This window comes from Perca fluviatilis, chromosome 7 (assembly GCF_010015445.1).
Source record: "Perca fluviatilis chromosome 7, GENO_Pfluv_1.0, whole genome shotgun sequence".
NCBI classification, from domain to species: Eukaryota; Metazoa; Chordata; class Actinopteri; order Perciformes; family Percidae; genus Perca; species Perca fluviatilis.
Window position 1 is genome coordinate 4,654,762 of NC_053118.1, and position 14,942 is coordinate 4,669,703.

A 14,942-nucleotide genomic window follows, 5' to 3' on the forward strand; every position below is an offset into this window, starting at 1 on the left:
AGGTAAGCTATTCTGTTCTTAGGCTACTGTATACTGTATGTGACTATCAGATTGTAGCCATATTTCTGCTAGATATTTTTTTAATTAAACTTTAATATTAATTTATACAATTGCAATGCCTTGATTTTAGTAAAGTTAGTACACAGTCATAGCCATAAATGCAATGGTACTAATAATTGGCTTAATTTCTTTCGGTGTTTCGGTTTTGGTTTTCGGTCTTGGTTTCCTCTTTTTTCGGTTTTCGGTTTCGGCCAAGAATTTTCATTTCGGTGCATCACTAACAAAAACCCAACTTGGTTTTAGTCTCAGTCTGTCTTATTTGTTTCAATTTACTAAACTCTGAAAACTCTTCCCCCTGCTGCAAAGGAAACTTCTACGACATTGGTCTTCCGGCTCCTCACGCCACCATCAGTGTCTAGGCTCCATCGGGGGGTTCATATTTCGGCTCTACCCCTTTTAAAAGTTTCTCAGAATTTTTAAATGATGGTGGAGTCTAATCTCCAAAGACTGTACTGTACATTTCACGCACATGTACAATAAATCATTACATATCTGCAACGAAGTCTCTCCTGATTGAATTGCTATCTGTGTACTTTACACACAGCACAAAATTTCATAAATGGGTTTAAGTGCATTTTCATAGTAATACTATTGAACACTTTCTAAAAGAATGTCCTGAAGTACTAGCGTGAATAAATTCACTTAATAATTAGACTCAAATATAACTTAAAATACACTCAAACTTAAAGGTCCAATATGTAATATTTGTACTGTAATAAATCCAAAAATGACACCAATGCCTCATCAGATATTAAGGAAACATGTTAAGCTGAAATACTATCTTTTCTGACAACAATGCTAATGTCAGTATTTTTTCTTTTTGAAATTTACATTCCGTGACGTAATTTCTGTTTATGTTTTGATCTGTGTGTTGTTATCAACGGCCCAGTTTGACAGCCAGGCCGGGTTGCCAGATATACCTGTAAAAACGTAAACCCAGCGCGCTACAGCTGTAACGGTAGTACAGCCATGAAAGCAGCACACAAACGACAGGATAAATGCAGATAGATTCTACCCGACCTAAAAAAACAGTTGCGTGACCAGAGACGTAACAACCCCCTGGTAAATATTGGAGATGTATTTGAAAGATGGAGACAGCTTAGATCCCAAAAGGATGCAGAATTGGCTTATTTCCTCCTGAACAGGTAAGCATAGCTTCAGGCTAATTTATCACAGCCACTAGGGACGGGCATTTTATGTCATTTCAACATTTGTGTACTCACATTGAATTATATAGCTAGAGTACCCGAGTTGGTTACTCGCAAAAACAATTGAGACATAGCCAGTAAAGTGATCCCGACTGGTCCTGGCTAACGCCGCCATGCTAACCCTGCTAACGTTACCGGGAGGACCAGGCAAGCGGGCCATGGCTGTTTACAACGTGTAGTTCCAACCCGGTCTCACGGCAGTTCGTGTAAATATCAACGTTAATCTTAATCTATTGATACGTGTTCACGGAGACGTTTAAATGTCACGTTATTTTCTCGGGGAAAGGACGGCGAATGTCACGTTATTTTCTCGGGGAAAGGACGCCGGGAGGCGGCCGAAAAGGAAGTTCCATAAGCCGGGAGGCGCCAGCGAGGCGGCCCGCTGGGGACGCGCTGGATGAGGCGGCCGATTCGTGTTGTCCGCCACGTAAAAACCGACAAAAACGTCTCCGTGAACACGTATCAATAGATTAAAATAACGTCACATTTACACGAACTGCCATGAGACCGGGCTGTTCAGTCGGCATGGTGGTGGTATTTTTAGCGGTTCCTATTGTAATTCTAAGCCGAGGAAGTGTGCCTGACTGGCGTGTGGAGAGGACGGTGAGGCTGTTGTGTTTTTAGCGGTTCATACTGTAATTTTAAGCCGAAAAAGTGTGTCTGTCAGTTGCTTACAGAGCTCCGCGTGAGCACGGGCTTTTATGACTGTCAATATAGCCAGCATCTAACGTTAGCTACTCCGCTGTGCTGTGGAGTAATGTCTGGCTATGTGAGACTAGCATCTAACGTTAGCTACTCTGCTGTGCTGTGAAGTAATGTCTGGCTATGTGAGACTAGCATCTAACGTTAGCTACTCTGCTGTGCTGTGGAGTAATGTCTGGCTATGTGAGAAAAGCGTCTAGCAACATTGTTGTGAATGCTGCGGTCTCAGCCTGGCAACCTCCGTGAACTTTGAGTCTGGGCAGGAGGGGGCGGGGGAAACGACTCTCCAGTATTTTGAATTGGTAGTGCAGTAACTATTTTAACCGCTAGCTGCCAGTATTACATACAATATTACATATTGCACCTTTAATATTGCAGTGTTGATATTAAAATGTGTACTTTTAAAATATGCTTTCAGTGTATGTTACAATGACAATTTTGAGCATACAATTTAAAATATATCAAAAATGTGTAAAAACAAATTTCAAATAAGAATACTTTAGAAAGTACACATAACTTTCACCTAAAGTATATTTTAGTATAATATATTTCTATAAAGTGTAAATATAGTATAATTATTTTAAAGTGTGTTAAAGGTGTTAGCGTGAAAGCGTGATGCTAGTATACCTTTTATACTAGCATTTATACTGTTTCCTCACTGAAAACTTTAGTGTAATTCCAATTTACAACAGTACCACATTTTACAGAACAACAAATCTACAGGAAATAGGTCATTTTGTAGGGTACAAGGCTTATTCAAGTCACAACAGCATTCAGTGTAATCCACTGAAACATATACTAATTTTCAATATAACTGTCAAGCACAGTTTTAGCTCAGTAAACCATAACTAAACACTTGAACGCTTGAAACACATACAAATAACACTGCAAAATATATTATTAACTGCATACATGTTAATTCACAGTTGACATAAAATGGCGTCTACTCTCAGTACGAAGCTATTCTTCTCTGTAACTGAGCAAGGGTTCCGCTTGCGCGCACACACACACACACACACACACACACACACACACACACACACACACACACACACACACACACACACACACAGACATTACACTCTGCAAACTTAACTCTAACTTACTCAAAATGTTACTAACTCACACTTTAAACACTCTTGACTTGTTAGCATGTAGCAACTTAATAAATTAACTCAATATTATATCAATAACGTACCTGAAAAAGGGGAGAAATAATCACGAGAGTGATACAGTGGTGTTTCCTCACTGAGAACTTTAGTGTAATGAGGAAAAAAACGCGATTCCCCAGGAACTTGGTTGGAGACCAAAGCAATCGATCTCAGGCTCATAGATTAAGAGTACTTAGTAGAGCAGAGATTAAGGCCCCGTCCACACGTACCAAAACAATCTTTTTTTTACCCGTCTTCCCTGGATTCGTTTCAAGAATAGTTGTGTCCAAATAAATCCATTTGTAAATGACTCAACACGCTACTTCATATTCCAGGCCTATAGGTGGCGCTGTTTCTGCTACAGAAATTCACCAAAAACGGAAAAGAAGAGCATAGTCACTTCCACTTCCCATCATAACATGACCAGATTATAACGTTCTCTTAATACATCCGTGGATTTTTATAACTTTCACCCCTGCTCATTTTATAAAGGCCACCGCAAGAAAATGTGTCTTTGTTTACATTGTATAATGTGCTGTTGGATTGCTTTTTATTTTACATGATTGCCGCCCGCTAGCAGCGAGCTCTATCATCGGCAGTCAAACAAACATCAATGATCCAATGTCTTTTTGATAATCTATACGTTTTTCTTGCAGCAGCCTTTCTACAATAAGCCGTGGTAAAAGTTACTATAATCCGTTCAAGGAGTTGATAAAACAGACAGATTAGCTAGCTAATTGATAAATTGTCTACTTCCACTTTATAAACAGATAGCCATAGCAGCTAACATTAACGTTACGCTGCTGCTGGAGCATCAGCTACTTTTGCGATGTTCAACGTTGGCTACATAACTTTAGCAATATATCTTGTGTAGAATCCAGAGGAAGTGTCAGGGAGCAGAGACAAAGTATTTAGATGAAGTGAGCTGGTTTAACCATGGAGATGGGATATGCTCGCTTAGCTTCACCGCAGTGGTGTGTTTCAGTGGCCGTGGGTAAGAGAGGGTGTAAAAGAGGGGTGTGGCGATGACATCATTGATACGGACGTCAGGGACGTCACTAGGATTGAAAGACAGGGGGGGCTTAGCCCCCAGGGTATTTGTAACTTGCGTTTGCAAAATCTTCGCACTCACATCTTTCGTTATTGTATTAGAGCTACACTTACAGTATCTCACAAAAGTGAGTACACCCCTCATATTTAAGTAAATATTTCATTATATCTTTTAATGGGACAACACTGAAGAAATTACACTTTGCTACAATGTAAAGTATTAAGTGTACAGCTTGTAACAGTGTAAATGTGCTGTCCCCTCAAAATAACTCAACACACAACCATTAATGTCTAAACCGCTGGCAACAAAAGTCAGTACACCCCTATGTTAAATTCCCATAGAGGCAGACATTTTTATTTTTAAAGGCCAGTTATTTCATGGATCCAGGATACTATACATCCTGATAAAGTTCCCTTGGCCTTTGGAATTAATCATCACCACATCATCACATGCCCTTCACCATACCCCCACATCATCACATGCCCTTCACCATACCCCCACATCATCACCTACCCTTCACCATACCCCCACATCATCACCTACCCTTCACCATACCCCCACATCATCACCTACCCTTCACCATACCCCCACATCATCACCAGAGATGGGAAGTAACGAAGTACAAATACTTCGTTACTGTACTTAAGTAGATTTTTCGGATATTTCTACTTTACTTTACTATTTTTTTTTGTGGCGACTTTTTACTTTTACTCCTTACATTTTAACACGAATATCGGTACTTTCTACTCCTTACATTTTAAAAATTGGCTCGTTACTTTAGTTTTGTACAAGAGGTCGTAATGTCGGAGAATAGCGCGGACACGCCCTCATACCGCGAGCGGGCGCGGCGCGCCACACAGAAAAAAGTAGAAAAAAGAAAGAGAGACTGCGTCCGGAGGATAATCAGTTGAGATCGTGTGTATGGCCCTTAGAGAACTGTAAGGCATAAACTTATGTTGTCAGTTCATTTAAGCCTGTTGTTGTATTGGTCTATAGTTCCTGCACAGTTAAAGTAGGTTAGCTAGTGATTTAGTTGTTTGTGTTCTTCACCTGTTAGCAAAAGCATCAAAAGAGAGAAGTTGTCCGTGTTTTACAGACACACCTGGGGGGGGGGGTCGAAGTTTGAAACCAGCATCAGCTTTAAATACGGTCCTAATCTAGTCCTCACTGGCAAGTTTCAAATAATTTCACTGGAGTTACCGTTATTATTTTTCGTGATCAATACCGAATTCAATCTAATTGGATGGGAATATACTGTAGGCTACGTTGCATGTAACGCACCACTACAAGACGACTCGACAGATTCGGCCGCATTCTGCATTCATTTGCGGCAAATAATTGCAGCTTGATGGTGGTAACGTTAGCACTAGTAGTATGGACGGCGACATGATTGAAAATGAAGAAAACAGAGATCCCAGAGATTAGGCAGACAAGCAGCAAGACATTCCCAATCATCCCTGGCCTTATCTGAGAGAGATGTTTGAGATAGGCTAGGAGGCATCAAGTATGACTCCTGGCCAATGTGCTGTGTAACTCTAAAAGTATGGGGAACTTCTTAATTAATCTATGTTTAGTAATTCATATTGTATCCTTTATTTTCTTTCTATATTTGAGCACACACACATACATGTAGATTCCTTTAAATGTTAAGGGGACGATTAAAAAAGAGAAACTGGATCTGTGAATTCTCACAGAATCACAATTGAATTCATATCTTGCTACTCAGTCAGAATCTTATTAGTCTCTGTCACAATAATCATATATGTGATGTTTGGCAGACATCCATTTAAAATGTAGACAATGGCATATAAAGAGCCTTTATGTCCACTGAAGTTTCTCATCTTGCACTCTAGTAACGTATGTGGTCCAGGTAGCTTTGCATAAAAAGTGGTTGTCATTCGCAAGGCTACTTTTACTTTTATACTTTAAGTACATTTCAAAGCCTGTACTTTGTTACTTTTACTTAAGTAAAGAAGTTAAATCAGTACTTCTACTTTTACCAGAGTATTTTTTAACACAAGTATCTGTACTTCTACTTAAGTATGGGAAGTGAGTACTTTTGCCATCTCTGATCATCACCTACCCTTCACCATACCCCCACATCATCACATACCCTCCACCATACCCCCCACATCATCACATACCCTTCACCATACCCCCACATCATCACATACCCTTCACCATACCCCCACATCATCACATACCCTTCACCATACCCCCACATCATCACATACCCTTCACCATACCCCCCCATCATCACATACCCTTCACCATACCCCCCACATCATCACATACCCTTCACCATACCCCCACATCATCACATACCCACATACCCTTCACCATACCTAGAGATTGGCATGGGGTACTTTCCATAAAATTATCTCTCAATGCAAATCAAACCAGCAATTAGGCTAACAGACATAAAACCATGCCAATCTCTAGGTATGGTGAAGGGTATGTGAGAAAATTATATTTCTCAATTGCACAAATCCTTCATTAGAGCATTTGAAAAATACACTATTATTACAACTATTATTATTTAACTATTGCAATTACAATAGGAAACACACTTTTTAAGGTGCACAATCTCCACCTCCAACATTGCCAAAAGACAATGAACACAATTCTGCACAAAATATAACAGTTATTTAGGTTATCAGAACTTAAAATAAATATACACTATACATAAATGTGCCAACAATATATACAATCATAAAAAATTTAACAAGAGCAGAGAGCAACAATAATATAAAATATTAAGAATAATATACAAATAAAATATAGAAATATTCTAAATAGCACAAATCCTTCATCACACAAATGTGAAAACACACTAAAGAGGTTTACACTTTGAAAATACGTGCAAATTCTGCGTGCAGTAGATATGTGGAGCGCTCCAATAATACTAAGGGAGACTGGTGTGTGTTATATGCGACTTTGCCCACGTGTTCGGAAAGGCTTAGACCTTCCAAAAACGGACAAGATATCCCCAGCTACAACATGAGGAGGAAGCTACAGGAGTTACACGAGAGGTAAGAAAATGTGGAATGTGGCTCTTTTAATCTTGAAACGGGGACACAGCCCCAGGGGTGTCACTAGACTTAGAGCTGCACTGGGGCATAAGCCAAAGGGGGGGTCCATGGGCATGCTCCCTTGTAAGAAAATGTTATCTATTTTAACGTTTAAATGCATCAATCTGGTGCACTTTGAAAAGAAATTCAGAGGTTAGACTTAATTATTCTTATCTTTGGATGGAAATATTTGTGCTGTAGCCTGAACTATTTTGCACTTCAGAATTTTAAACATGCACAAATAGGTGGAATAGTTTTTTCTTCATATTTTTGCATTAATGTCACTAGAAAGCATACCAATAGAAAATATATATATATAAATAAATATATATATATATTTGTAAGTGGGATTGTCTGGAATCTGGCAATATAATAACCATTATGGTGGGATACTCTGGCTAAGCAATTTCCAAAAATGTCTGTGCTGACATAAATAGTTTACATGAGAATACATTATAATTTTGGCCCAAAGTTGGAGACCGATTGGTTGTACCGATGCATGCGTTGAGTGAAGAGTTTGTGAGATATTTCACAGAGAGTAATGGGTGTGCAGAGATTTATGCAGAATGCAAATATGATAAAATGTCATGTAAGTTCAATGTTAATTTTCTCGCAAACCATTTGTCACAGCAACTGGCGCTAATATCATTGGAAAGCTTAGATTCTGGTCGTTCACGCGATATCTGTGTTGCCAGCCAGGCAGAGATAGTCATCATTGACAGGCTGGCAACCTAATGCAGCTGGCACAAGTTTGTGATGAGGTGGTTTCATTTCATTTAATGACAAGTTAGGGACTGTTCGTTTATTTATTTAAAGGGCCACCGGAGGAGTTTTGGGATCTTTAGTCAAAATAGACTTGACCCTCCCCTCGCCAGTAATAATTTTTGTATGACCCTCCAAAATAATTTGAAAAAAAGGCATGACCCTCCCCAACAATTTATTGATGCCCTATGTGCTATTTTGTGCTTGACAGAGATGTGCAGACACCCTTTAATTTTTTATAGTTATGACATACATGAGTTAACCTCTGCTTTCTCATCTGACGCATTACACTCCTCTGTTATGGTGTGGTGGCCATTTCAGTAGATTTACTCATTAACATTGTTGTGGAAACACAATAAGCATTCAAACTAAATGCACACTTCCTGCATTACTTCAAATAATAAGTTACTCCTCTAGTAAACTAGTATTCACATGAAATAAAACAATAAAACATTGAGACCATTCAGCAAAGGGCATTGGGAAATAAATTCAACACTGGTTGCTACATGTACCCCTGACTGCAGACCCGCAGACCTCAATGTGGGCGGAGTTAAACGTTTAACCCCACCCACTCCTGTCTCTCCCCGGGTGTCTCCTTCCACGCTTCGGACTGCCGCTTTCATATCATAAATAATGGAAGTAAGTGTGACTTTTATAATATTGTTCATGTAATTTTAGGTGTATCGTTAAGTTATGTGAATAAGCTGCACATGAGCTAATGTTATATTTAAAGCGGCCGCAGCGACCAGTCATGTCCGTTCTGCAGGTACAGGGCATCTTCCAAATATATCAAGTGGACAACCACATTAAGGGTTATGCCTCAGTCAGGCACAAAGGTAGTACTTTTGAAATGTAGTTATTGAATACACTGTAATTAATTAATTACTGACATTTTCCCCTAAGTTATAGTGCAATGTATTTCATTCAATTTTATAATTTTACTCTTATGCCTCTTTCTGTTATGGTTTTGGTGTCTAGTCTTATTTTGGTAGTCTGTTTTGTGCTCTGTTTCCTGTTTTATTTTGAAGTCTCTGGTTTTCTGTCTTGTCTTGTACTATTTACTTCCTGTCTTGTTTCCCTCCTTTTGTTGATTGCTCTGCCCTGCCTAATGTGTTTCACCTGTTTCCCAGCCCTTGTGTCACCTGTCTTGTGTCATCTCATTAGTCTGTGTATTTAGTCTTGGTGTTCCCCTTGTCCAGTGTCAGATGATTGTTTGTTTGTGTGTTTTCCAGTTTCCCAACCGTGTTCAGTTCTGTCTCCTCGTCCGTGAGTTTTGGTCAGTAGTTCTGTTTCTGGTTTTCCGTTGTTTTGTTAGTCAGTTCTCTGTTGGATTTTTGGACTCTTGGTTTGAATAAACCTTCCACCTTAAACATTCTCCTGCCTGCCTGCCTGCTCTCTGCATTTTGGGTCCGCCATTCCCTACTCCTCCCTGCTACACCTGACATAATCATCTGACCACCTTGGACCCAGCAGAGACAATGGAATACGACCTCAGTGACCTCACCTGCAGGCTTATTTGTGCTGTTGGGGAGTGGAGGTTCACCAGAGGTCGGAAGGCCAAGGAGGCAGTTCTCCAGGCTGCTCGCCGAGACTCCTCCGCTCATCCCTGGCTCCGGAGCTCCCTCCCAGACTGGATTCAAGACTTCCTGGAGTCTCCTAACGGTGAGCCTGAACCTCTCTCTGTGACTTTCCCAGTGCTGTCTGGTGTTCCCAGGCCTACCAGTGGCCACGAACCGACTCCTGGTCCCCGTGTCCTGTCTGTGGTCGGGCCTGCTCCTGCCCCTCGTGCCTTGTCGGCACCCCTGTTGACCTCTGTTCCCGAGCTGACGTGCAACCCTTCTGTTCCTGAGCTGACGTGCAACCCTTCTGTTCCCGAGCTGACGTGCAGCCCTTCTGTTCCCGGGCTGACGTGCAGTTCTGCTGGCCCGGGGTTGACGTGCTGCTCTCCTGACCCTGGGCTGACGTGTAGCTCCCCTGAGTCTAGGCTAGCTAGCAGCTCCCCTGAGTCTAGGCTAGCTAGCAGCTCCCCTGAGTCTAGGCTAGCTAGCAGCTCCCCTGAGTCTAGGCTAGCTAGCAGCTCCCCTGAGTCTAGGCTAGCTAGCAGCTCCCCTGAGTCTAGGCTAGCTAGCAGCTCCCCTGAGTCTAGGCTAGCTAGCAGCTCCCCTGAGTCTAGGCTAGCTAGCAGCTCCCCCGAGTCTAGGCTAGCTAGCAGCTCCCCCGAGTCTAGGCTAGCTAGCAGCTTCCATGACTCCCAGCCAGCTAGCAACCTCCCTGAATCCAGCCTAGCCAGCGGCCTCCCTAATCCCTGGCTGGCTAGCAGCCCTCCAGAACCTCGGCCGGATAGCGGCCTCTCGGTACCCCGGCTGGTTAGCGGCCGCCCGGATTCGCCGCTGACGTGCAGCCGCCCGGATTCGCCGCTGACGTGCAGCCGCCCGGATTTGCCGCTGACGTGCAGCCGCCCAGAACCGCCGCTGATGTTCAGCCGCCTAGAGTCTGCGTCGCCCGACCTCCCAGACCTCTCAGAGTCTGCGTCGCCCGACCTCCCAGACCTCTCAGAGTCTGCGTCGCCCGACCTCCCAGACCTCTCAGAGTCCACATCAACCGCTCTCCCTGAGACTTTGTCGGTCTCCGGCACCCCGGTGACTGCCCCAGAGACTGTGCCTTTGTCGGTGGATCAGCCGGCTCCTGCCCCCCGGGTTTTGTCGGCGGTCCGGCCGACTCCTGCCCCCCGGGTTTTGTCGGCGGTCCGGCCGACCTCTGCTCCTGCTACCTTGTCGCCTGGCTCCAGCCCCGCTGACCCGTCGCTTGCCTGGCCCTCGGAGGGTTTTAGCCTTCATTGGCCTGCCGAGTCTCCAGAGGGGTGTCGCCTTCGCCGCCGGCCTCCAGAGGGGACTCTCCTTCGCCGCCGGCCTCCAGAGGGGACTCTCCTTCGCCGCCGGCCTCCTGAGGGATATCGCCTTCACCGCCGGCCTCCTGAGGGATATCGCCTTCGCCGCCGGCCTCCAGAGGGGTATCGCCTTCACCGCCGGTCGCCAGAGGGGTACGGCCTTCGCCGCCGGCCGCCAGAGGGGTATGGCATTCGACGGCGGCCGCCTGAGAGACTTCCCCGTCCTGTTCGTCCTCCTGAGGGGATTCGCCGTTGCAGACGGCCTCCTACGAACCCTCACCGTTCTGTTCGGCCGTCTGAGGGGTTCTGCCTTCGTCGCCGGCCGCCTGAAGCATCCTGCCTTCGTCGCCGGTCGCCTGTGGGATTCTGCCTTCTCTGGGGCCCCCTGTGCCCCCAGTGCTCTGTGTTTCCCCGTGCCCCCGGGACTCTCTGTTCCCTGTGGCCTCTCTCTGTTTCCCTTGCCCCGAGTGTCTCCAGTGCCTTCCTCGCCCCTCCGGGGTTGATTTAGTTTGACTTTTTGGGTCGTCCCTCCTCCGGGCCCCCTCCTCCCTCCCTGGTTTGTCTTTTGCTCCTTTCTTGTTTTTTTTGGACATCTGGGATCTGTCCCTTGGGGGTACTGTTATGGTTTTGGTGTCTAGTCTTATTTTGGTAGTCTGTTTTGTGCTCTGTTTCCTGTTTTATTTTGAAGTCTCTGGTTTTCTGTCTTGTCTTGTACTATTTACTTCCTGTCTTGTTTCCCTCCTTTTGTTGATTGCTCTGCCCTGCCTAATGTGTTTCACCTGTTTCCCAGCCCTTGTGTCACCTGTCTTGTGTCATCTCATTAGTCTGTGTATTTAGTCTTGGTGTTCCCCTTGTCCAGTGTCAGATGATTGTTTGTTTGTGTGTTTTCCAGTTTCCCAACCGTGTTCAGTTCTGTCTCCTCATCCGTGAGTTTTGGTCAGTAGTTCTGTTTCTGGTTTTCCGTTGTTTTGTTAGTCAGTTCTCTGTTGGATTTTTGGACTCTTGGTTTGAATAAACCTTCCACCTTAAACATTCTCCTGCCTGCCTGCCTGCTCTCTGCATTTTGGGTCCGCCATTCCCTACTCCTCCCTGCTACACCTGACACTTTCAGAGTTCAAAATCATCAAATGTGGATTGGGTTGTTGAACTTTCACTGCTTATATTGCCAAGAAACAATAATCAACAGGGCTCAATTTCTGAAGCACCTAATGGACCATGATCAATCATGGACCTCAAGATTGTCCAGCGGCTCCTAATCAGCCCACCATGGCCCCTCCAGATCCTCCACAGGCCACTGTCACCCCTCTAGATCCTCCACAGGCCACTGTGGCCCCTCCACAGGCCACTGTTGCCCCTCCAGATTCTAATATTGCCATGTAATACAATAGAAACAGGCAGTTTTGCGGCACTGATTCATGGTTGTTACATAGAAACTACCAGAAGCATTTCCAGGTAATCTCTACACCTGTTATTCTAATATTAACATGTAATACAATAGAAACAGGCAGTTTTGCATTTTGCGGCACTGATTCTGTTAGGCTATGGTTCTGACCCAGCAAACAGAGAAACAAACACGGACTAGGAGTATGATTAACACAAATTATTTTTAATGAATATTCAGTTCTTTGGGTGTCCAAGGAAAGCAAACGCAGGGTAGGTTGGCTCTGGGCTGGATAGAGGCTGAGGCAGACAGGCAGAGGAATGTCCACAACTGTCATGCAGTAATCCGAACGAGATTGTTGGAGTGAAGGACTGGATTGAACTGGCAGCAAGGCACACCACGGCAGCAGGTCTCGCAGTGTAGGTCTGAGCAGGAACAACAAAAGGACGTTAGCAAAAAACACAAAGTAACAACTCAAAGACAAAAACTAGCTGACTGATTTCAACTTGGGAGCCTAGTTACCACACTGGTAGGTGCAACAATTTGGAACCAAGGAGAGCCAAGCCCAGAATATATACTGCAGGTTTGCTGAGTGGAATTGGAAGCAGCTGTGCAGAGAGGTAGATTCCCAGCCACGCCCCTTGACCTACTTCCAGGAGAGTAGTCAAACACCCATACAGACACCCAACACACAGTGGGGACAAACACACATACACACACCACAGACACAGTGGGGACAAAACAAGGGGAGAGAGGCACACAGAAACGGGGAGAACAGCTGCCCACATAACGGATTCTGTGATGGTTGGGGTCGGCTGGCTGTGAGTTTGTTTTATTTTCCAGTTTCTATTTTGCTCTCACTGTCAGTTTCTTGGTTGCTCCGCCTCTCTCTGCGTTTCCTCTGTTTTTTTTCTCCTTCTCCTCCTACCTGCTACTGCAAGCTGACTACACACACCTGGTCAACCTTTCCTCATCACCCCCCTGCCGCGCTCACCTGCTAGTCATCTACTCCAATCAAGCATCTTCGCTGGATTGTTGTTTCTGCCTTCCTTGGTGATACACGCTACAGCTCTTCTTAGATTAAGTATTACTCGTAAACCCTATCAGTTCTGTATCTAATTTCTCTCTGTGTCTGTCCTCCACAGTTATCATCACCTCATCTCCATACCCAGTCAGCTGGCTTCACCATCCGGTCCCCTCCTTGCGGCTCTCAGCCCAGCCTGCCTCCACCTGCTTCTCCAGCCTTCCCCCGGCATCCTCTCTGCTTCCCCCCCCAGAGTTCCAGTGCCGTCCTCTGGCCTCTCGGTCTCCCCGCCTTCCCAGAGTCCCTCTTCCCCTGGCTCCCAGAGCTCCAGTGCCTCTCCCTGGGCTTCTCACTCCCAGGTTTCCCTTTATTTCCCAACCCCTTCGTTACCTTCCTCCTTTTTTCTTCCCAAATAAAAACACTTTTTTTCCCCCTACGTCTCGCTTTTGGGTCTGTTCTGTTACCAGCATCACAGATTCATGGTTATTACACAGAAACTACCAGATGTGTTTCCAGGTAAGAAGTCATACGATTGAACATATCATTTGTAAAGTATTACCTTGAAACAAAAGCGAAATGTTTGGAACATAAAGGGTGGATGAATTTCAGCATTATAATATGGTAATTACCAATTTTAAATTCGAAGAAGTTTTATCTAATTTGGAAGGTATTACGCCGATAGTAGCCTATAATACTGTGAAAACAACATATATTACCCCATTATTACCATGTTATTACAATATTAATATATCTTTATTTTCACACTGTTACCCCACTATGACCATCTTATTACCGAGCCGTAATTTGAAGTGCTACCGAAAGGTGTTTTCAATATGCCATGTAAGTTTGACAAGTTTTTGGTTCTCATAATTTATAGAATTAAATGCTTGTCTCATAACTCCTCTCTCTGAATTATTAAGCTGAACAGTCACAGGGTTTCCACATGTCCTGGACTACTTGACATGTTGTCCAGGAAATGCCTCATTTTATTTAATTTGATAATAACTCACACCTTTCTTGTTTTTTACATCCTTGTGTATTACTCTTATAATCATCCGAAATGACACAATTTACTTGAAATTGTTTTTCAAGTTGGGGGAGCCCAGATTAAGCTAACCAGGACTTTGAAAAAAAAACGTAGAATTCACTCAATTAATTTGTACTGTAGACATCTAAACACAAACTTTTTCTTAAACACTCAGTGACACCACTGCTCTTCTAAAAATCACAAACGACATACTGTCAGCATCAGACAGTAATATGCTGACAGGTGCTATATTTATTGATCTTACCAAAGCATTTGATATGGTTGACAATTATCTTCTCTTAGATAAATTACATGCTATTGGTCTTTCTTCAGACTCTTTATTATTTTTTTATTCTTTTCTTCATCATAGAAGTCAATGCATTGCTTTTAAAGGCAACCAGTCTGGCTTTAAAATCATTGATAAAGGTGTTCCACAAGGTTCATCCTTAGGCCCGCTCCTATTCTCGATCTTTATTAATGATTTACCGCAAATGTGTACTGACAGTTTAATTCACTTATATGCAGATGACAGCGTAATATATTCATCCAGTTCTGATGTTTCACAAATCCAATTATCACTTCAATCGGACTTTAACCTAGTTCAAAAATGGTTTTATT

At 43.6% G+C, this 14,942-nt stretch overlaps 1 long non-coding RNA gene across 1 annotated transcript; it reads right to left on the minus strand.

Moving 5' to 3' along the window:
- Window positions 1–12,477: 12,477 nt before the first annotated feature.
- Window positions 12,478–13,454, minus strand: LOC120562259. The gene is made up of 2 exons (XR_005639728.1): window positions 12,796–13,454; window positions 12,478–12,698 (listed from the first exon to the last, which is right to left on the minus strand). It is a non-coding gene; the product is annotated as an uncharacterized LOC120562259 (long non-coding RNA).
- Window positions 13,455–14,942: the final 1,488 nt, after the last annotated feature.